This window comes from Malus domestica, chromosome 10 (genome assembly GCF_042453785.1).
Source record: "Malus domestica chromosome 10, GDT2T_hap1".
NCBI lineage: Eukaryota > Viridiplantae > Streptophyta > Magnoliopsida > Rosales > Rosaceae > Malus > Malus domestica.
The window spans coordinates 41,420,990-41,443,833 of NC_091670.1; the positions used below are offsets into that span (position 1 = coordinate 41,420,990).

At 35.7% G+C, this 22,844-nt stretch overlaps 1 long non-coding RNA gene and 2 pseudogenes across 2 annotated transcripts; 1 reads left to right on the plus strand and 2 right to left on the minus strand.

Moving 5' to 3' along the window:
- Nucleotides 1-1,784: 1,784 nt before the first annotated feature.
- LOC139188730 (cysteine-rich receptor-like protein kinase 10) lies at nt 1,785-7,786 on the minus strand (annotated as a pseudogene).
- A 1,105-nt stretch (nt 7,787-8,891) lies between these two features.
- Nucleotides 8,892-18,838, minus strand: LOC114822977 (uncharacterized; annotated as a pseudogene).
- Nucleotides 12,024-14,034, plus strand: LOC139188479 (uncharacterized). 2 transcript variants are annotated; one of them, XR_011571946.1, is made up of 4 exons: nt 12,024-12,156; nt 12,244-12,342; nt 13,078-13,140; nt 13,821-14,034. It is a non-coding gene; the product is annotated as an uncharacterized lncRNA (long non-coding RNA). The 2 variants fall into 2 exon arrangements; XR_011571945.1 differs by lacking the exon at nt 13,821-14,034 and having other exon boundaries at nt 13,078-13,214.
- Nucleotides 18,839-22,844: the final 4,006 nt, after the last annotated feature.

A 22,844-nucleotide genomic window follows, 5' to 3' on the forward strand; every position in this document is an offset into this window, starting at 1 on the left:
ACGCAACCCTAGACCTCCATCTAGGTATCAAAACGAAGAGCAAGACGAGGGGAGTAACTATATACCTTCCTTTCGTCGTGGAACGACCGAAGATGGCCGGAATCTCCCCCGACACCCTCGGGATCGCCGGAGATGGGTGTGCCTACACCCGAGGTGATTTTGTTCTAAAAACCTCCAAAAACACACTTAAAACTCAATTAAAACCCAACCCACAAGATTCTAGGACGAAATAGGGAAGATTTGAGGCTTACCTAACCGGGAAATAGGAAATCTTGCCGGAATTCCTTTTCCGGTTTTCTGGGTTTGCAGCACAGGAAAGAGGAAAAGAGAAGGATGAGATTGATGGTGCTGATGGTCTTCCTCGCACAGGGGAGATGGTGTGCGTGTGTGTGCCTGCGGTGGAGAGAAGAGAGATATGAGAGAGAGCCGAGAGGGAGAGAGACGGGACAGACAGAAACGAAGAAGAAGGAAGGGGGGTTCACGCGGGGGGGGGGGGGGAAACAGAGAGAGAAGTGAGGTGAGTGATGCTGCCAAGTGGCAGCTTGAGGGAGAAAGAATCCAATGTTTTCGGATTCTGATTTGTAGACAAAAAGGACCAAATTGCTAGATTTAAAGCATTTAGAGGTAATTACAAACATAAATTTTTATAACTAGGGGGCGGGTGTTACATCTTAGGAATTAAGTCTTGTAATATATATAGCTTCATGGGGTAACATTCTTGACAATTTTGTAGTGATCTTTCTTTCGTGTCTATGAAATAAGATAAAGAGTGTTGCAACCAGTTTCTATTCTTTTCGTGCGTTGATATGTTAACTTTTTATAGTGCAAGTTGGCCTAAAATGAATCATAATTCCAGTTCTATTCATCGAGTAACTTGGTTTCAGTTCAAAAGCAGAGATCAATAGTCGATAGACAGATAACACCCCCATGGAAATAAACAGGCATAACTGTATAACCTGAGAAGCAGTTTTACTAAAAACAAGCACCAACATGAAGCAAGATACAAAATGATAATTGTATAAAAAGTATGCTACCATTGTTGGTTTTGTGGCTCAATTAATTTGGGCCTATGTCATTTGTAAGCCCAGCAGCCAATTTAAGGGGCCTTGCTTTTTTGGTCCATGTGAAAAGCCACGGGTGTGGATAGGGTTTTTTACAAGGCAGCAGCAGCTGCCATTAGCAGATTAGGAGGAGAGAGCAGCCGAAAAAAATAAAAGGAGGGCTGCTGTTTTTCTGTTATTCATTTGTGCAATCATTCATTCAAAGAGATTGTGCTACATTTTGTGGCTTTTGGGAGAGAAGGATTTAGTATATATTTTCTTCTTCTTCATTTGTTATTGGGTGTATGTGAGTTTTGGAGTTTGAGAGTTGAATTCTATTTGTAATTTTCATTTTGATATTAGTGGAACTTCCTTGCCGTTTCTGAATTAGACGTAGGCTTACACCGAACCAGTATAAATCTTTGTGTCATTTGGATTATTTGTTTTGTCATATTTTGCTGTATTAGCTTATTGGTTTCATATTTGACGCTTCCGCACAACAACCATATGGTTCAAAACTAGCGAGGATATGGTTCAGTAATATTTGAAGGCTCATTTTTGGACACAAGGATGGGGAGGTTTTTGGATTCATCGGAGTCTGTCATCGTGGATATGTCCGGTTCACCATTGTTTTGCATATGAAATGCAGGTTTGGAGGATACTGAAAGTGTGACAGGTGGTAAAATGTAATTTACCTTTCAAAAAAAAAAAAAAAAAAAAAACAGTTCCATCTTAAACAACTATCTAGGAATCAGGATATACTTCGGTGATCAAATGAAACCTAATTTTCTGGTGCTTTGACAGAGCTGCTCTTAACCGATCCGACTCAGTTGTCATCACCTCTGAACTAATGTTCCATCCCAAAGACATGTCAGATCCAACGCTACCATGCCTGAAAAATGCTAGTTGTGAGGGTACCGGAAGTGTGACTGAGTAACTATTAAGCATAAGAACAATAGCATTCATGGTTGGCCTATTAGCTATATTTTCTTGCACATATGGTAACCCAATGTGGATGCATCTCAATATTTCATTTCTTGAACCATTAGACAATGTGGGATCTATAAGATTTGAAGATGTCCCTTCACACCACCATTTCCATGCCTGCAACGATTGTAAAATTTGTAGAAATATTATTAGGGGATTTACTTATATTTCTTGGTTGCAATATGCACATTATTTTAAGTACTTACATAGCTTAGAAGATCTTCAATGTTCTCTTCATGATGAAAGCAATTATTTTTCTGTCTGCTTACTGTCTCCAAAACGAAGACACTAAAATTACAGACATCTGACTTAACAAAAAAGTGTCCATTCATTGCATATTATAGAGCAACATATCCACTGCATATCAAAAACAAGAATAATGTTGTTTTTGTCACTAACATATTGGTGGATTATTGACATAGATTAACATAAATATAATATAAGCCATGTAACCTCGTCAAGTACTTACAAGGTTCCCACAATTCGATAGGTGTTGCCTTGTGTTCAATCAAGCATGAACAACTTTGCCATGCCAAAATTTGATATTTTGGGGTTTATTTCTTCATCTATCAATATATTACTAGCTTTGAACTCAATATATATATAACTAGCTTTGAGATCATCATGAATAATTCTTAGCCGAGAATCTTCATGAAGGTAAATGAGTCCTCGAAAATGCCTACTATGATTTTGTAGCACCTATTCCAATCCAATTGTGCACATGTTCAATTAAAAACAAGGTTATAATGTTGGGTAATGCTAAAGAGACCAACTATTTCGACCAATTTTTGTAAATCATATGATATGGTTGTTGATTATTGGATTATTACTGAAGTAACATGCTTATTTTTTTTTTGGTGACATCACATGATTTACAATTAGCTTGTAGCAATACATGTGAGCACTGAGCAGTATATATATATATATGAACCGTAGAGAGTTTGCTTTCTCCACAAGAATCCTAAGCCTAGCTAAAGACTGTATTATTTACTTGTTGCCTTTCAGTTGCACGCAGATGAACTCATCTCATGTGTTTATGCTGTCATGAGCTATATGTACATGTGTGTGTGATTGGTCAGCATCCAGATCAAATTCAAATATAGGACATGCATGAGGAATTAATTGTGTTCTACTATATGAGAAAACATAGGGTAGGTTTCTCATAACTTCTAATAAAACACATAATTTCAACCATTTAATCATCAGATTTTCATATTTGTAGGTACAGACATGATGTCATGACATGTGGACTACTAGTTAGAATGTTTGACACGTGTTGAGATTCTCTCCGGATCTTTATGTCTGGAGCCAAAAGACTCGAAGATCCGAATCATTGACAAGAGAGAATTAGAGAGATCCGGACTTATGGTTTTGTGTGAGGTGGGTCAATAAAATTGGCTAATGAAAATAGCAAAATGTAAAATAAGTGATCCAAATCTCCATAATGATGTTAGTGTTACAGTCTAGACCCTGCAATTACTGGCATGTAGGTTAGTCCATATGTTTTTTGTACTTTCTTTTCTGATGAAGGTTTCTCTATTCTATGTTCTTCTTTTTTTCTTTTTTTTTTCCTTTTTTTTTGTTAATTAATTTGTTTATTCTATGTTCGTGTCTTGATGTTCGTCGCTTTATTTAGTGTGTGACAGACAATGCTTTAGTTTTGAACCCCTTTAAGTTTCTTTCCATGTGTTTTTGATAGAATGATATGCTAGTGAATTTCACAGCATATGCTTTTCTCAAATCCACGAAGATAATAAGAAAGGGTAATTACATTTTACATCTTTCATATTTAAGTTAGTTTTAAAATGGGCTATTAGGTTTTATATTTTTCAAATTGTATTGTAAAATTTTGAAATTTTATCAATTTTTATCTCATATATGTCTGTTTGAATGTCCATTCCTCTGTTAAATTGATGACATGTCATATGTGAGAACTATTTCTAGGCTGGCATAAGTAGAAGCCACACTTGCACTTTTTGGACCAAATTGTATGATCAATATTCGTTTTAGGATCGATTTAGGAGAAGTCGAAGCTCAATAATGAGATATTTTTGTCTTTGTGAAGCAAATATGGCTTACACGTTAGTCCATGATGGATCTCAAACTTGCAATGCCATCAATTTAAGGAACATATATGTCCAAATAATTTGAAAGTATAAATTAATTGATTCGGTTTCAAATATTATGAGAAAATTGAAATGTAAAATGTTGTTGGCTGGGATCGAATTAGGTCGCCGTCAATAGGCAAAAAGCGGAAGTCCTAATTGGTTGATAGATTAACTTGATAAACCCCAATTCTGTATGTCATGCATGCATGCGTGCATGTTGGTACTTTTTCATCGGCAGGACTTTACGAATTAGCACCAAAGCTACACCATTTAGATCTTGAATGCTTTACATGAATACCAAGACCTGAGGAGATTTGTTTTTGGTCGGTGAGGTAAGCAGATATATATGATGCAGGCGGAGGATGAATAATAATGAATTTCTGCTGTTTGCGTCCCTTGCCCACTTGAACCCTTCCAGTTAGTCCTTTCTAATATTGATTAGGGAAAATAAGCATTTGCCTCATTACTATATAAGTAATGTGGTGTTCCACCTTGTGTTTTAGACACACTAAAAAATTTCTCCTCTTATGGCACCTTGTGCGCGTTTAATTAGATCTACATACAAGGTTATAATATTTGTTGTATGTTAATTATGATAAAATTTTGAGATAAAGCTAAAATGTACAAGAAGATGTTGAAGCATAATACCAAATATGATGTAGTCGAGACTTGCATTAGGAACAAACTCATAAATAAGAAGCCTTTCAACTCCTTCCAAGCAGAAACCCTTGGAGCTGTGGAAATAAGAGGAGCACGCTGTTGGTATATATAAGGATCTAATCCTGCTTGGATTAGGAAAGTATTGGCTTCCTTTTTCATTAGGAAACTTTTCCTTTTTTTTTAAAGGAACTTTAACGAAAAGCTTACTGTTCACTTTAACGAAAAACCACATTTTAATACTAAAAAGTCAATCATGGTACTATTCATTTTATCCTTTATTTTATCTTTATAGTTAAATTCAAAATTATCAAATCATTTTCATTAGTTTTTTTTTTTTTTTAAATCTTCCCCTTCTGATTCTTCCTGGTTAGGATAGGTAATTTTCCTTTTAAATTTCCAATTCCGTATGTGCCTGGGTTGGTCTCTTTACGGCGTGGCCCGTATACGTATTCAGTTGGGCTCCTTTTCGAGCTGTAGAATTTCTTTTGGGCCTCCGTATGAATCCGTTTTATGTGTTCTTTTTGGCTGGATGTTCTAGGTGTTAAGATTCCTTATTTTATATATATATATATATATATATATATATATATATATATATTTTTTTTTTTTTTAACTCATGTGTTGAGATTCTATTGTTTGTAAAGGGATTCTCTCCGAATCTCTTCCATCAAATTCTCTCCATCAACTAATCTGAGCCTTTGAAATTTGATTTAACGGCTAAAGTTGTTATAACTTTTAAAGTGGACCCGTGTTTTTAGTCGTTGGATCAAATTTTAAGGGTCTGAATTAGTTGATGAGGAGACTTTGATGGAAGGGAACCGGAGATGATCCCTTTCCACTATTTTATTGTTACCATCGAACATCACCACTAGACATTTCATCCTCACGACACACATCTTGTTGCCAATTAATAACACATCTAGTGGTATTCTTCTTGTAAATATATTGTTGTATTAAAAACAAATATTAGATATATTTATTCAAGTGTTAGACTTGAAAATTCGCCGCATGTGAGAAGATGTGTTGAAAGAGAATCTCGCATCGGAGAAGCAATAGACATTGTATGTGCTTATAAATAATATGACTATTTTTCATATTGTCAATTAATTTTAGAGAATTGTTATTGACACTCTAAAAATCTTATTCTACACTCCAAACTTTCTATATTTGAAACGAAAAATACACTTGTGAGGAGTGTAAAATGAGATTTTTTAAGTGCCAATAACATTTCCCTAATTTTATAGTAAAACCTCAACTTTCTTCACTCTCCCCCAACCCCCACCCCTCCTATATGAGGACGTGACATGGCTATCCGATTAAATTACATGGTGACATGATGTATATGCATTTATATACCCAAGTTCCGGAACTCAAGAATTTACCTTATACGGACGGTCCAAACACATTTCCATTTTAGCATCGTCTCGTATACAGTTCTACCTAGCTAGTGAATTAGTATTTTACCAACAGGAAAAAAGAAAACTGATCACCTTGGGTAAATAGTATAAAACAGAAAGCTGGATGCTCTTTTTTCTAAACAAAAGCAATTCAAAGTCCGAGCCACTTGCGCGATAGATCTCATATGTACTGATTGGAAATTAAAGTATATAAAAAGTTGAGAATAAGTAACTGAGCTACTCTTAATATTACTAATTGTTTCAAGTCATGTGGAAATGAAGGTTTCTGGGTGGAGTTTTCAGCCAAACTTTGTTCTTGCTTGTCCTTTTCTTTAAATTTTCAATCAATTACATCTTCATATAAATATCCACGCGTCTTGGAAAAATGTGTATCTTTTGTGGGTCTGGATTGAATTTCTTCTCCCAGTTTGTGGTCACAATTTTGTGCGTCTGGATTGAATCTTCTTCTCCCAGTGTGTGGTCACAAATTCTTGGAAAAATGTTTTCTTTTGTTGAATCTTCTTCTCCCAATTTGTGGTCACAAATTCAAGGATGAAAGTATTGGTTTCTTTGGAAATATCGACATTGAAATGTATTGATATTTCAAGGATGAAAGTATTGGTCACAAAATCAACGTCCGAATATTTTCGATATTGATATTGATATTACTACCTACCATCGAGGAAATGAAAATTATTTGGTTCAAAAGTAACAAATGATGCTCTAGCCACAACTTATTACATACGTAGGATAAATATTATGATTAATTACTTTGAATTATAATCTAATCAAAATCGTTTAACTTTTTAGTTTTTATTTCAAGATCATTTCTACAAAAAATAATTCGAAACATAATTTATTTAGTCATTCAAATGTATCAAATAAATTAACGGTTCATCATTAATCGTTTAGTCATGATTTATTTAATGTATTTGAATGACTTAACTATCTTCATTTATAAAAATAATTTTTAAATGCAACTTAAAAATTAAACGGTACTAAATATGAAATTCTTACCGTTAATGTATCAACTAAATCATTTGAATGTATGTATGTGTGTGTGTGTGTGTGTGTATTTCGCAATTTATGTGAGTCATCACTTGAGATTTCCTTGAACCAAGTACAAACTAATATCACAGGCGGTCATTATCTAGTAATAAATCTAAAAATATACCAATCCCATACGCACAAAGAAAAAGATGTCTTTTAAATTTCCTTGTGACATAAGCTTGGATGTCTGTGACATAAGCTTGGATGTCGCTGGACATTTTCTAAGGGGTACCTCTCAACTTTTTATCATTGTAGCAACTTTTGATCTATCATATGTGCAACGATACTTTGCGCTATCATGAATATTTCGTTGCTTAAAGCGTATTTACCTGACAAAACCATAAATTTGTCGTGCAAATGTCGGAAACTTTAAATGACGAATGTTGGAAACAAATTCGCGCATATCCGCGGATGGAGACAAGAACCCAGTCAAACTATCCCATGATCTTCGATGAGAGGAGAATGGGGTTGATTGGGAGGGGGTGTGTGTGTTTAAATCGGGGAAGAATTGCCTACATATCTCCAAGAAGGAGAATTCACCCATGGGTGTAGTTCTATGAAAGAATGGTGTGAACCATCCTTGACAAATAGCCCATGACGAGATGTGAGGAGATGAGTTCTCCATAGACGTGCCTACGCGTACTTGAGGAAGAGAAAGATAGGTAAAGGAGATGTGTTTGTTCATATATGGTAGTCTTGTAGAGAATAAAGTGATTGTCCCCCGATAAATATACAAGCTAGTGTATTTATAAAGATCTTGAAGGTCCTTATAGTGAGAGTAATCTTCATCAAATCGGGAGATCTAGTGACATCTTTCTTTGCTCGATGGTTGAAGGTTGTTGAATTAGTGGTACAAAAGGCTTGCGGATTGCATGGATGAATATTGGCGTTAAATAATTGGAGGCAATCTCTGAAAGACTCATAATTTGCGTTGACATATTCAACGAAATTTTCTCTTTTTCTATGACTAATTCAGCAAACATAATAATTGATTGAGAGAGGAAATAGAGATCCACTAGTTTTATTGTAAATTTTTCTATAAATATTAGTTACAATTACAAACACACCAACTTTGAAACAAGAATACAAAAAGATTTTAATGTCTTTCATGATATATAACAATGCTGGAGTGGATTTGACGTTGTTTAATTAAAACAAAAAACAAAAATATAACTTATGCTAAACAGAAAAACATAAAAAAAAAAACCTTATTATATGAGTAATGCTACACTTATAACATTTTTCGTACTACATTTGTTGTATCAACTTTCTTATAAAGTAAGACCCACCAATACATGTCCCATCTTTATAAGAGAAGTTGTACAAATATGGTATAAGTAGCATTTTTATTATTATATATAGCATAATACTTGAGTTCCCCTAATGGGGAAATATGCATACTTCTTTCAAATGATGTAGCAAATAAACTTCATAATCGGAACCGTTCAATTTCTTAATATTAATTTAAAGATCATTCCAACAAAGAATGATTCGAATCAGTATCGATTAGTCATCCAAAAGTATGGTACAAATCGACGGTGTGAGTACCAAGTAACATTTTCATAATTAACCGTTTATTTATTTGATATATTTGAATGACTAATCGATCTTCGATTCGATTAATTTTTTTTTTTTTAGGGATATGAAGATTAAGAAATTAATTGATTCCGATTATGAAGTTATACAGTGAATATACATTATTCAAAAGAAGTAGGATATGTGCATTCCTCCATTGGAAACATAGCTCATAACTAGCGAGGGTATGGTTCAGTAATGTTTGAAGGTTCATTTTGCGTCGCATAGATGGAGCTGCTTTTGGATTCATCAGACTCTGTCAATGTCGTCAAACACAAGTCTAGTTCACCGTCGTCTTGCAAAAAAAATGCAGGTCGTGAGGGCACCGAAAGTGTGAGAGTCTCACTATTAAGCATGGATACAATTGAAACTACGGTCGGTCTGTCAACCGCATTTTGTTGGACACAAAGTAAACCAATGTGGATGCATCTCATTATTTCGATTCTTGAACTTGTCGTCAACGTAGGATCTATGATATTTTGAGGTGTTTCCTCTCTCCAATTTCTCCAAGCCTATAAAAGTTCATCAATATAGTCAAAAAGAAATTTTTTACTACCAGTTAATGTTCTTTGGCAGGCAAAAGAGGGAATAACCAAATTGATTATACTACTCACATAGCTCAAAAGGTCCTCTGCGTTTTTACCATATTGAAAACTGCCAATCTTTTTAGCACTAATAATTTCAAGAACTAACACACCAAAACTGAAGATGTCTGTTTTGACAGAGAAGCGCCCATGAATTGCATACTCTGGAGCCATATATCCACTGCAAGATTATATTCCAAATAAAAAGAAAGTAATTAAGTTCTAATGGAAACTTGAAAAACTTTGATTTCTATTGTAATCAAAGCACAAGACTAAAGTGTAAGATAGCTTGCAATGTTATTAAAGTACTTACTATGTTCCCACAATTGTCTTTGTATCTCCTTGAGTTTGATCAATCATGAACAATCTGGCCATACCAAAATCAGCAATTTTGGGGTTCATATCTTCATCTAACAAAATGTTGCTTGCCTTTAGATCACGGTGAATAATTCGGACCCGAGAGTCTTCATGAAGGTAAAGGATCCCTCGAGCAATGCCTTGTATGATCTTGTAACGTGTTTCCCATTCCAAATGCGCATTATTTTGGGGGTCTAATGTATATTGTTTCGTTAGAATGAACTGTGAATTTTTTATCTATAAGAAATCAGCATAAATTATACCAACAAAGAGATAGAGCAAATATACCAAAAATGAAGTGATCAAGACTTGCGTTAGCCACGTATTGGTAAATGAGGAGTCTTTCCTTTGCTTTTATGCAAAATCCAAGGAGCCTTACTAAATTCCGGTGTTGAAGCTGAGCAAGTAACTCGACTTCGTTCTTAAATTCACGATCTCCTTGTTCAGAATTCTTAGAGAGCCTTTTCACGGCTATAAGTTGCCCATTCAATAGCCTTCCCTGAATGTTTAACAGAAAACATAAAGTAAGGAAACAATTGTTAAGTATCATCCTTTCCTTGTGGTATTTATTTGTTTTGTTACCTTGTAAACAGTTCCAAATCCACCTCGTCCAAGCTTATTTGCATCAGAGAAGTCATCTGTTGCAGATTTTATAGTTTCGAAGTCATATTGCAACGACTCCACCAAATTTTCATCTGAATTCCCGTGACCTGAAAATAACAAATGTTCCAAAAAAGTTGGATGAGATAATTAAATTCATTTTAAAGATCAGAGTGTGACGATAAAACAGGTTGAACTTACCTTCTCGTAATTTTACTCTTCGTTTCATCATTCTTAAGAAAATACATATGCTACTCATGATAATAGCGACAGCAACGGAAACCACAGTGATGATGATGACAATTTCTCTTTTGTTACTCTTCTTTGCTGCTGAAATATTGTAAATCACAAGCGTAGTTTTATTAAGAATCACACCACATAATTGTGAGGCATCGATTACATTTAAACATATGCAGGGAGCTGAAATACTAATTAATTTAAATACTAGCATACCTGGTGCTGGTGCTAGTGCTGGTGGAACTGGAATATCTATTTGCGAAGTAGTGAAAGGCCCGAAGAAATCACCATTATTCTCATACCTTAAACTACAGCTGGGTTTAAGAACTCTTCCTCCACTTTTTCCACCGCAACATCCTGGAATAATTGAGAAGGAATCTTTAAGGCAATTGCTGCAGTTTTGCTGGTTTATATCTGGAGTGCACTGGGCAAATGCATGTATTGTTTCGGCATCCGGGATATTTGCATGCCCTGCCGCAAATTTTTTAAGCGAATCCCCAGATGCAGCTTTCTCAATTAAAATACCCAACAAAGGGTTAAGCACCGCCTCAAACTGTTGAGAGTTTTTCGCAGAATTTGGGCTGGGCAAATACTTAGTTGGGTCCCCTTGCTCAATACCAAATATTAAGTTGTACGAGTATCGAACCATACAACGCTCTCCCCATAGGATTGCTTCCTTATGATTTGGACAATTCTGCAAGAGAAGATGAGTGGACTCGTTGACGCAAGTGCTACAATTGCCAAGTGCAAGGTCTCCTCTACATAATGCAATGGCATTGACTTTGTTGGAGTCTTGTCCCATTGAAGAATTGTAGAATCCAGATTTGTTTCGGGTGTCAGAGGAGAAGGAAGAGAAGAGTCTCTTGAGGTTGGATTGGTATATGTCACCTGGCGTGTAGTTGCCTGCAGTATCAGAACATATCCAGCAGTATTCAGCTGCGCTAGTGCAGGTGCGGAGGTCAAATTGGGCCATGGTGGGAGCTAGAAGGTCGAAGATAGCAGGAAGAATGAAGAGAAGTAATGGTCTGGAGAAATCCATTCCTCCTGCTCAATTCCGAAGTAACGCGGTTCAGGTTTGGCTTTATATAATTATACATGTACGTATGTATGTACGTATGTACATGTATATATGTAAATGTATGTAATGTAACACCCGCCCCCTAGTTATAAAAATTTATGTTTGTAATTACCCCTAAATGCTTTAAATCTAGCAATTTGGTCCTTTTTGTCTACAAATCAGAATCTGAAAGCATTGGATTCTTTCTCCTCAAGCTGCCACGTGGCAGCACCCCCTTCACTCACCTCACTTCTCCCTCTGTCCCCCCCCGGTGAACCCCCATTCCTTCTTCTTCTTCGTTTCTGTCTGTCCTGTCTCTTTCCCTCTCGGCTCTCTCTCATATCTCTCTTCTCTCCACCGCAAGCACACACACGCACACCATTTCCCCTGTGCGAGGAAGACCATCATCACCATCAATCTCATCCTTCTTTTTCCTCTTTCCCGTGCTGCAAACCCAGAAAACCGGAAAAGGAATTCTAGCAAGATTTCCTATTTCCCGGTTAGGTAAGCCTCAAATCTTCCCTATTTCGTCCTAGAATCTTGTGGGTTGGGTTTTAATTGAGTTTTATGTGTGTTTTTGGAGGTTTTTAGAACGAAATCACCTCGGGTGTAGGCACACCCATCTCCGGCGATCCTGAGGGTGTAAGGGGAGATTCCGGCCATCTCCGGCCGTTCCACGACGAAAGGAAGGTATATAGTTACTCCCTTTGTCTTGCTCTTCGTTTTGATACCTAGATCGAGGTCTAGGGTTGCGTGTGGTGGTCGGCCGGAGCTGTTGAAGCTCCGTTGTTCTCCGACGAAACCAGGCCCTCCAAGCCGTTTCTGAGTCAAGCGGGCCTTAGGCCCGTGTGGTGAGCCTAGCCCAATCCCCCTAACCCATTTGTTTTTCTTTTGTTTTTAATTAATTAGTTTAGGACCTAAAAGGCCTTCGGGCAATTAGGATTAGGGCCCGTAGCCCTCTAGCCCAACCCAAAAACCTTTTTAAGATTTTTATTTAGTTTATGTTATAGAAATAAGGCTTTGGGCCATTTTCTATTTAGGGAATTAGGCCCGTGTGTGTGTGTATGTATAGAACCAAGCAGATTAGGCCTTGGGTCAATCTGAGTTCCCAAACCTATTAACCCTTAGTTTAAAACCCAAAACCCCTAAGGCCCTTTTAGCCCAACCCAATCCAAGCCCAAATTTGACTTTGACCTTGACTGTTGACTCGGTCAACGATCAACGTTGACTCGATCAATTGTCAGAGTTGACTTTGACGTTGACTGGTCAACGATCAACGTTGACTTTTTGAGTTGACTTTTCGGGGTTTCGTCTAGGACCTTTCATAGGATAATTTTGATGTCCTGGACCCGTTTTTGAAGTCCGTTTTCCCAAATTCAATCGTTTGAATATAGTTTGACTAAAGGTACTCCTTTATGTGAATAGGTGCAATTATTAACGGTGATTCCGCTATACCTTTTTGGTACAGCTTTGCACCATCGGTGTACGGTGAGTGGATCCCTTCTAAAAATGCATGTTTTAATAGTAGAAATGCATACATGAAATGCATGATTTAATGATTACGTTTTATGAAACGCTTTGAGATAACATGCTTACTAAGGCTAGTTTGAATTATTACTATTTTTCCTATAACCCATGTTCTTATAGAATATCTGATGGATGACGATATAATATTTAGAACATGTTTCGAACACCTTTTTATAGTATAGATGATGAATGACTTTATACTATGAAGTTGCTTTTCAATATATATATGTTCAATGGTTTTGTATTTACCTAGTGGTCCTTTCCGCTACGGGACGTAGGGATAGATTCCGGTCCGTCCCGGGTGACGGTTTGGTGTTAGCATAGGGCCTGGAGTGTGTTTCCTCTGGCTATTTAGCACAGGGACGAGGAGCCGGCATGGGGCCTGAAGTGTATTTTCCTCTGACTGTCTGCTCAGAGACGGGGAGCCGGCATGGGGCCTGGGGGTTATCGCACAATTTACTAGTGATTATTATATATATAAGTTATGATTTGAGACATTGCACGATATGGTAGGTTTCGGAAAACCTATGTTTATCATTATATATGTGTTTTCATAAAATCTGGGGGTTAGTATGTTGATAACTGTTTTACTATTTATATATCAAATTGGTTCACTCATGTTTGTTTTGTGCCCCCTTCAGGACTTAGAATCGAGGCATATAATCCCGGCATCCAGGCACTTCCACATCGGTATCTTCGAGTCCTCTCGATGTAGGACCCACTTCTGTGTTCATTCAATTTTTATTTTAATTCTTTTAGTGTTCTAGATTAGATGTGTGCTCTAAACACGTTCCTTAAATGCTTATTCCTTATTATTTTACATTTATAAGTTTTATCTATCCCTTGTTTTCAGCATTTGCACTCAATAAATGGCTTTCGTCACCCTCGGGTGTCGACCAGCACGTGCCTATTATGGTATTCGGGGAATATCGGGATCAGGGCGTGTCATGTAATGTACATGTATGTATGTATGTATGTATGGGTAGACAAGATCCCACATTAGAGACGTACCAAATAATCTACAAACTTTACTTTGAATTTTATCGCTAATGTGGCCAGTTATAAAATTAAAATTCATGAGAGAAATTGAGAAATTATAAAAGTTCAAGGGGGAAATTTGTAAATTTTAAAAGTTTAAGTGGGTACTTGGCTAAAATTAAAATTTAGAGAGAAATTTCGGCTAATATCTCATGTGTACTTTAAAAGTATGTGTTTCGCTGCTAATTACCCCGAGACCTTCAATTATCCTTAATAGAGTAGCTAACGTTGGTTGTATCTTCTATAATCATCAACCCACCCTATAGTGAAAAAAAAAAAAAAAAAACTAAAAATATAGATAAGTTTTTTGTTTTTTGTTTTTTTTTTAAATTTTGATGCAACGATATATATGCTAAGTATCGAAAGAATAATTTTTTGTAGAATTCACTATTTATAAGATTCGAATTTAACAATTTTCTTAACTTATTACATTCAAATCTAATAAATCGAACAAAGACAACGATCAAAATTAAATAAAAGTATTTGAGAGGCTAAAATAATATGTTTATCATTTTCCTATTTTCTTTTGTATACGAAGGAAAATGTTATAAACTTGTGGAACCTATTTTTTCAGTCACTAAAGTAATGTTTATTATTATTATTATTATTATTATTATTTTGGGTCTGGTCAATAAAGTAATTGTCATATATTTGTTTTTAAGATGAAAATCCAATAAAAAAAATTCAGGTGTGGCGTAGAATTGTCCGGAGAGTTGAAAATTGACAGTGATTGATAGTTTCGTCTTGGTGTTCTTCTTGGTCTTTCAATTTGACTATGTATGCCAGGATTGAGATGCCGTGTGAGAATGAAGGTTTCTGGATGGAGTTATTAGCCAAACTTTGTTCTTACTTGTCTTTTTCTTCAAATTTTCAATAATTACATCTTCATATTAAATATTTAGTCTTCACGCGTCTTGGAAAAAATGTTTTTTTTGTAGGTCTGGATTGAATCTTCTTCTCCCAGTTTTCTGACAAAAAGATATTTCCATAGAGGGATATCAACCTTACTCCTTTTAAAACCAACAAAAAAAATATATATGAAAAAGAAAGAAGGACATAAACCTTATCTTTTTAGAAACCAAAACAAAAAAAAAAATATAAAGAAAAGAAAGAGGAGACATGAAGCCTAAACTCTCTAAAGCCAAATCTAAAATGTCTAAACCTACAAAACAATTCGAACAACACCACAAAGTTAGGATAAAAAACAAGAAAGTGAGACAAACATGTATGCTGATATGCATATTAATTTGAGAAGCTGCAGTCAGGCAAGCCAACATAATCTGAAAACAAAGCACGATATGCATATCAATTCGAACATCACCCTTTCAATATTCCTTTTTATTTTTCATGACCGACTGTATACCTTATAAAAAATTTCTATTCTTAGCATGTAATGTTGCTTTATAAAGTTCATTTATCCATCGACATAAATATTTAAGAAAAGGATACTCGTGAACTACAATTTTTTTTTATGGATGAATTGTCGATTTTGTCTCAAAATTAGGACTTAAGTGAAAATTAGGTCTTTAAACTATTTTTTTCAAAAAAATTAATATAAATCACTTAGTACTAGAATCTAGTGTTATTACTCTTCATTTATAAGTAGAAGCATCTTGTGACTCTTCTCCACATGTCGTAAGAAATTCTTATGTTAGAGACCTAACTTGTCTTTCTATGATGCAATCTGTGAAAATTAAACTTTAGCTGCTGTTTGGTACTAGAGTCTAGTGTTCTAAACACGTAACTCTAGATTTATCTACATGCAGGAACATGTTCCCTTTCAAAATAAAGAAAAATAACATTGTCGGTGTTCCAAATACACAAAAAATATTCTCCACACAATCAACATAAAAAAAACTTGTGCTTAAATCAAACCAAAACGCCTACATATGTTAATATCAATGCTGGAGTGAGATTAACTTTGCAGATTATATAATAAAATTAAAAACAAAAACAAAAACCAAAAAGCCAACATTTTTTTTAGCGAGGATACAGCTCAGTAATTGAGTCCTCATTTATCGACACATGCTCAGGCTTTTTAGATTCATATGATTGTGTTCGTTCCATCGTGTCTGTTTCACTGTTGTGCAAATAATATGCAGGTCTTGAAGGTAATGGGAGTGTCATAGAATGACTATTAAGCATAGAAACAACTGAAGTCATTGTCGGTCTGCTAGCCACATTTTCTTGGACGCAAAGTAAACCAATGTGGATGCATCTCATCGTTTCAGTTCCTAATCCCGTCATTAGCACAGGGTCTATGATATTTGACACGGTATCCTCCTTCCATTTTCTCCATGCCTATAATAAAAGTTGAGAAGTACATTAATGAAAGAAAGTTCATATACTAAGAGTTAAATAATGTGCAAAAGAGTATATTCTTACATAGGTTAAAAGGTCCTCTTCATTCTCGGCACTTTGGAAACTGGTAATCTTTCTACCGCTTAAGATCTCAAGGACTAACACACCAAAACTAAAAACATCCGATTTGACAGAAAAACTACCATGAATCGCATACTCTGGAGCCATATATCCACTGTATAATTATATTCACCAAATTAAAACATGAATTCCGGGCTTCTTGCAAGGCAAGCACATGAACATGTTTTAGCTAAAAATTTTGTATTCTTACTAGGTCCCCATGATTGTCTTAGTATCTCCTAGAGTTTGATCCATCATAAACAATTGAGCCATGCCAAAGTCTGCAATTTTAGGATTCATATCTTCATCTAACAGAATGTTGCTAGGTTTAAGATCACGGTGAATGATTCGAGGACAAGAATCTTCATGAAGGTAAAGAAGCCCTCGAGAAATCCCTCTTATGATTTTGTAACGTGTTTCCCAATTCAAATGTCCATGATTGATTGGATCTAAATACAATTGCAATAGAATGAAATATGATTCATAAGTTTTTCCTTTGTTGATACAATTTTCAGTAACATAAAATTTAAGAGGAAATGTTGTCAATTATGCCAAAAGATAGAGCAAACATACCAAAAATGAAGTGATTAAGACTTGTGTTGGGCACGTATTCGTAAATGAGGATTCTTTCCCCTGCTTTCAAGCAAAAACCTAGCAGTCCTACTAGATTCCGGTGGTGAAGTTGAGAAACTAACGTGACTTCAGTTTTAAATTCACGATCACCTTGTTCAGAATTCTTAGATAGTCTTTTCACGGCTATATATTTTCCATTTGGTAGCCTACCCTGAAGTTTATAAGGAAAAAAAAAGTTAGTTGGGTTAAACAATTTTTCAGTAAATCGTTTTTCTTGTAATATAGTGTTTTTTTACCTTGTAGACAGCTCCAAATCCTCCTTGGCCAAGCTTATTTGCATCAGAGAAGTCATCTGTTGCAGATCTTATAGTTTCGAAGTCATATTGCAACGATTCCACCAGTCCAATGTCATCCGAATTATCATCTGAAAAGTGCGTGACCGCTTAATCATCACATCTGTTCTGAGAGAAATGCATAATATATGAGACTATGTGACAACAATCACAGTTGGACTTACTTTTAAGTTTTAGTTTTTTCCTTCGTCTCCTCATTCTTAAGGAAATAAATATTCCGATAAGAATCATAGCGACAAAAACAATCGCAACAGCAGTGATGATGATTGCGATGACTGCTTTTGATATGGTACTCTTCTTTCCTGCAAAACATCAGAAGGGTGCTTTCATTTTATTGTGAAACACAAATAGAAAGCAAAGACCAAGAATTAATTGTAATGAAGGCATCCATTATGTTTTACCATACCTGGGAGAGTTACTAGAGAATCGGCGGTAAAGTTGTAGAAAAGATTTGTCTCGAATCTCAAATTACAACTCGGCTTAAGAACTCTGCCTCCTTGCTTTCCACCACAACACTCTGGTATTTTTGAGATAGCCCCTTTGAGGCAATCACTGCAGCTTTTCTTACCCAAATCTGGAGTGCACTGCAAAAGTGCATATATTGGTTGGTTTGTTGTACTTGGATAATCACATGTCCAGCTGCAAATTTTTTAAGAGAATCCCCCGACGCAGCTTTCCCAGTTAAAGTATCCAAAAAGAGATTGAACACCAAATCAAATTCTTCGGGATCAGTTGCGTTACTCAGGCTAGGAACGTACTTAATAGGCTCATCCTCCTGAGTACCAAATATTGATTTGCTCGAGTATCGCACCATGCAACGCTCCCCCCATATGATTGCTTCGTCTTGATTCAAACAATCCGTGAAGAGAATGGAACTAGACTGGTTGACACAAGTGTGACAGTCGTTGAGGGACACATCTCCTCTACACAATGCAATTGCGTTCACTTTGTAGGGGTCTTGCCCCGTCGATGAATTGTAAAAGCCGGAGTTGGTTTGATTGTTGGAAGAGAGAGAGGAGAGGAGGGTGTTGAGGATTTTTTGGTAGGCGCCACCGTCTTCGTAGGTGCCAATGTAGGAACATCTCCGGCAGAAATCAGCGGTATAAGTGCATACAGCGTCATTGACTTGGGCTACGGCGGGTGCAAGAAGGCCCAAGAGAATGGAAACAGTGAAGAGAATTAACAATCTTGAGGAATCCATTTGTGTTGCTCAAGTCAAATGTAGTTTGAATTTTAAATGTAGTAGTAACCAGTGTTTTAAAAACCGAGGCATGAGGCGCGGTCCTTCAAGGTGGGTCGTGAGGAAAACGTCTTTGCCAAGTGAGAGTAAGCTTAAACTCGTCTAGGCATGATCGAGGCACGCTTGTGTTGGAAATTATATATTATAATATGAAATATTGTAATATATAATTTTAATAATTGAATGAAAAATAGTGTTAACCAATTTCTTAGAAAGGTTATGTTGTTTAAGTGATATTCCCTTGATAAGTGATGTATCCTTATAGTGAAAAGTTACATCTCTTTAATAAGTAGAAGTTGAATTCTATATAAACCCATGAAACCATTGGTATTAGACATAGAAAATTAGAGTTAATTTTTACTCTTGAGAAATAGGGTTTCCCCACTTTGTTTCTCTCATGCTTCGTGTGTCAAATTCCGAGTCGTGTCTTGAGAGTACGGAATATATGAAGTTCGCCAGAGTCCGAAGATTGAAGTGCTTTGACTTCAGATTATAGATTGTTGAATCCTGGGAGATGGACGCCTATCGAACTACAAGCACAAGAGTAGGGGCGAAATTCTATCTTTAGGACATTGCATTTATGCAAGCCTCAATCTCCAAGTTTGTTAGTTTTTCTAACTTTATCTCTAGTTGTTTATATTAATCTTGTGTACTATAGATGTTGTTAATTTCCCTTATGAATACTTTCATTGAAATTCTTTTATTATTTTCATATATTCTAATATTGCTCCAACAATCTAAAGATAGAAATTTTTTTATATGCAATCTAAAGATAGAAAATATTATGCAATATTAGAAGTATGTATGAATGTGAGTGTTAGAAGATTTTAAGATCAACAACATTGAACGTAACCCTAACCCTAAGTCGGAGAAACTATGGTTTTCTACTGAAAAAGGTATGTCTCGGTGGGGTTGCAGTTTATTTGCTTATTGATGTATACTCGGTATACATAATAGTATTGTTAAACATGATACAAATCTAAATATATTCATCTGTATATGTAATTGCAGTGTTTGCATGTTGCTTCAATAAAATAGTTTGCATGTTGCTTTAATAAAATAGTTTTACTTTGTGCATACACTTATTTTCTGGGAAAGGAAAGGACATGAACTGATACAGACGGCAACATAGAAGGAGTTGTTTCTCCTTCATAATTATATTTCATTATTAATTTGCACGAGATAGCATATCATTGGTACATGAGAAGTTTTAACATTATGCATGCAAGGCATGGGCAGGTGTATAACTGTTTCTCGTTGCAAAAATCTGAAGGGTCATAACCTTTCACCAGTGCATGTATGGTATTGACTTTTTGATGTGTCAGACATATTGCAGTTACATTAGATACTGTGTTTTGACACAAGGCATGTTGCATAAAAATTAGTGTTTAACAGGCATAACTAAAACTTGCAGTGATATCATGAGTATGGTCATATTCTTGATAGAATTTGACAAAAAGGCATGATCGCTTCGATCGTGGAGTCATTAATTCGGTCCGTCTCAAACTGTAACCTTCGTTTGCAGTGATAGTGCCGTTTGAATGGCATCAGTTGGTTTTGTTGTAGTGATAAGTGGCCTGGACATCTTCATGAGAAGGCATTCGGTGCTTTAACAGATCAGTTTGGTAGAAGTGGTGATAAATAATGCATGTGCGCAGAATGTGCATGGAAACCGTTTAGCGGTTCTTGACTGTATTGCCACTCATTAACCATTGTAATGTCTGCAACGAAAGGGTAATACCGTTTCGATTCGGCACCACGACCCTCTAGACTTTGATTATGTGCAGATATATGTATGTGGGTTGAAACCTGAGATGGCTACCATTTGAATGGATTTCTCCATTTGCAGTGGTAAATCCAAATCTTGTTTGGATTCTAGATGATGCTTGAATATATGTTCTCAGCTTGGATGGATCATAGCTGCATTGTGCCTGGAATTAATATTCTTAATGGCATGTGGGCATTATCAAATACATGTGAAATAAAATGAGCATGATGATATCAATAGATGAGATCAAGGGCCAAAGTATAATTGGAAGGCCTAACCAGTCTGTAAAGCAGATTGATCCATGCCTTATTTAAGAACCACAAATACATGGTTTTTATTACATTTGGGCAAAAGATTTGGTGAAAGAAATTAACCAACCAAGTCACTTGGGATAATTAGATTTCAAGAGGATGATGGAGGAGAATTTAGTCTCCTGAATGTGACTTGTTCAACTATTAATAGTTAAATGTGACAACAAAATGTGGGGGTCTTTTGTAAATTTGCAGAAAGACATTATGTCGCTTATTTAGTAAGCAATGGCAACCAATGAGTGTGTTTTATCAATGGTTACTCATGGCAATAAAGCTTTTGTGATAACAAAAGAAGATACTGTATTCAAGTTAAATCTTTGAACTCATTTTAGATGAGTTATTATCATCTTGAAAAGACGATGACTGGATTAAAAGTGTGGGAGTCTTTTTGAAAGAAATGACAAGACACTAAAAATGTGGGAGCATTTTGCAAAATGCATTAGACCCAATATGGCTTTATAATAAGCAAGCGTGGGCTTGGATATTTTCATGTTAGTCATGTATGAAACCAAAGCCAATTCCCTTGAGAAGAATTAGACATTGGAAGTTTGGGAATACCTTGCAATGATAAGAGTTTTGCTTTCTCTTGTTACTAGTCATAGCGAGGAAGAGCAAATTACTTAATGAAGTCCTAATATAATTTTGAGGACTTGACATTGTAAATCAACTACTCTCGTATGAAATATAATTTCATAAGATGGATTGTGCATACCATTAAAAATAGTCAACCTAGTAGTGGATCTAATTATTAAAGGTTAGACTAGAGAGTAAGTCGATCATCGAGGGGAATGAGGTTAAAGCCAACATAACTAATGAATCAGCCGAGCGGAAACCTAACTTAGTTGATTGGAGATCCCATGGTCTAAGTTCAATAGGCAAACTGGTTAGGCATGATTCAAAGAAGTTAACACACTATATACCTCATTCCTATGATGGAAGAAGTGTGTTGTCTGCAGAAGTTTTAGGGTGTATATTTATACTTAATGACAGTGATATCTTATAAATAAGAGGAATAGAGCAGACTATTCTTAATCAGTGGTCACCTATGTGAGAGTAGACATGGGTCGCTTCTATGAGAATGAGATGGCTAAATTCTCTAAAGCTCTCATGAATCCGGGATTTGTTCAGGACCAAAATGAACACAACCGTATGAACCGTAATATATTAGGATTAGTGATGTGTGTTGCTTATTGTCTCGGTTTACTACTGCGGTGAACAGTTCAAGATTTTATATTCACTGCGTCACCAAGTAAATCCGATAAGTATTCACTAGGGTAGGTTCAAGTCCAAAAAACACCTCTCCCGATGCATCTCTTGTCCGCCTGTACTCTCAAATTCTTCCTAATTTTTCATTCATGTGGGGGATTGTTGGAAATTATATATTATAATATGAAATATTGTAATATATAATTTTAATAATTGAATGAAAAATAGTGTTAACCAATTTCTTAGAAAGGTTATGTTGTTTAAGTGATATTCCCTTGATAAGTGATGTATCCTTATAGTGAAAAGTTACATCTCTTTAATAAGTAGAAGTTGGATTCTATATAAACCCATGAAACCATTGGTATTAGACATAGAAAATTAGAGTTAATTTTTACTCTTGAGAAATAGGGTTTCCCCACTTTGTTTCTCTCATGCTTCGTGTGTCAAATTCCGAGTCGTGTCTTGAGAGTACGGAATATATGAAGTTCACCAGAGTCCGAAGATTGAAGTGCTTTGACTTTGGATTATAGATTGTTGAATCCTGGGAGATGGACGCCTATCGAACTACAAGCACAAGAGTAGGGGCGAAATTCTATCTTTAGGACATTGCATTTATGCAAGCCTCAATCTCCAAGTTTGTTAGTTTTTCTAACTTTATCTCTAGTTGTTTATATTAATCTTGTGTACTATAGATGTTGTTAATTTCCTTTATGAATACTTTCATTGAAATTCTTTTATTATTTTCATATATTCTA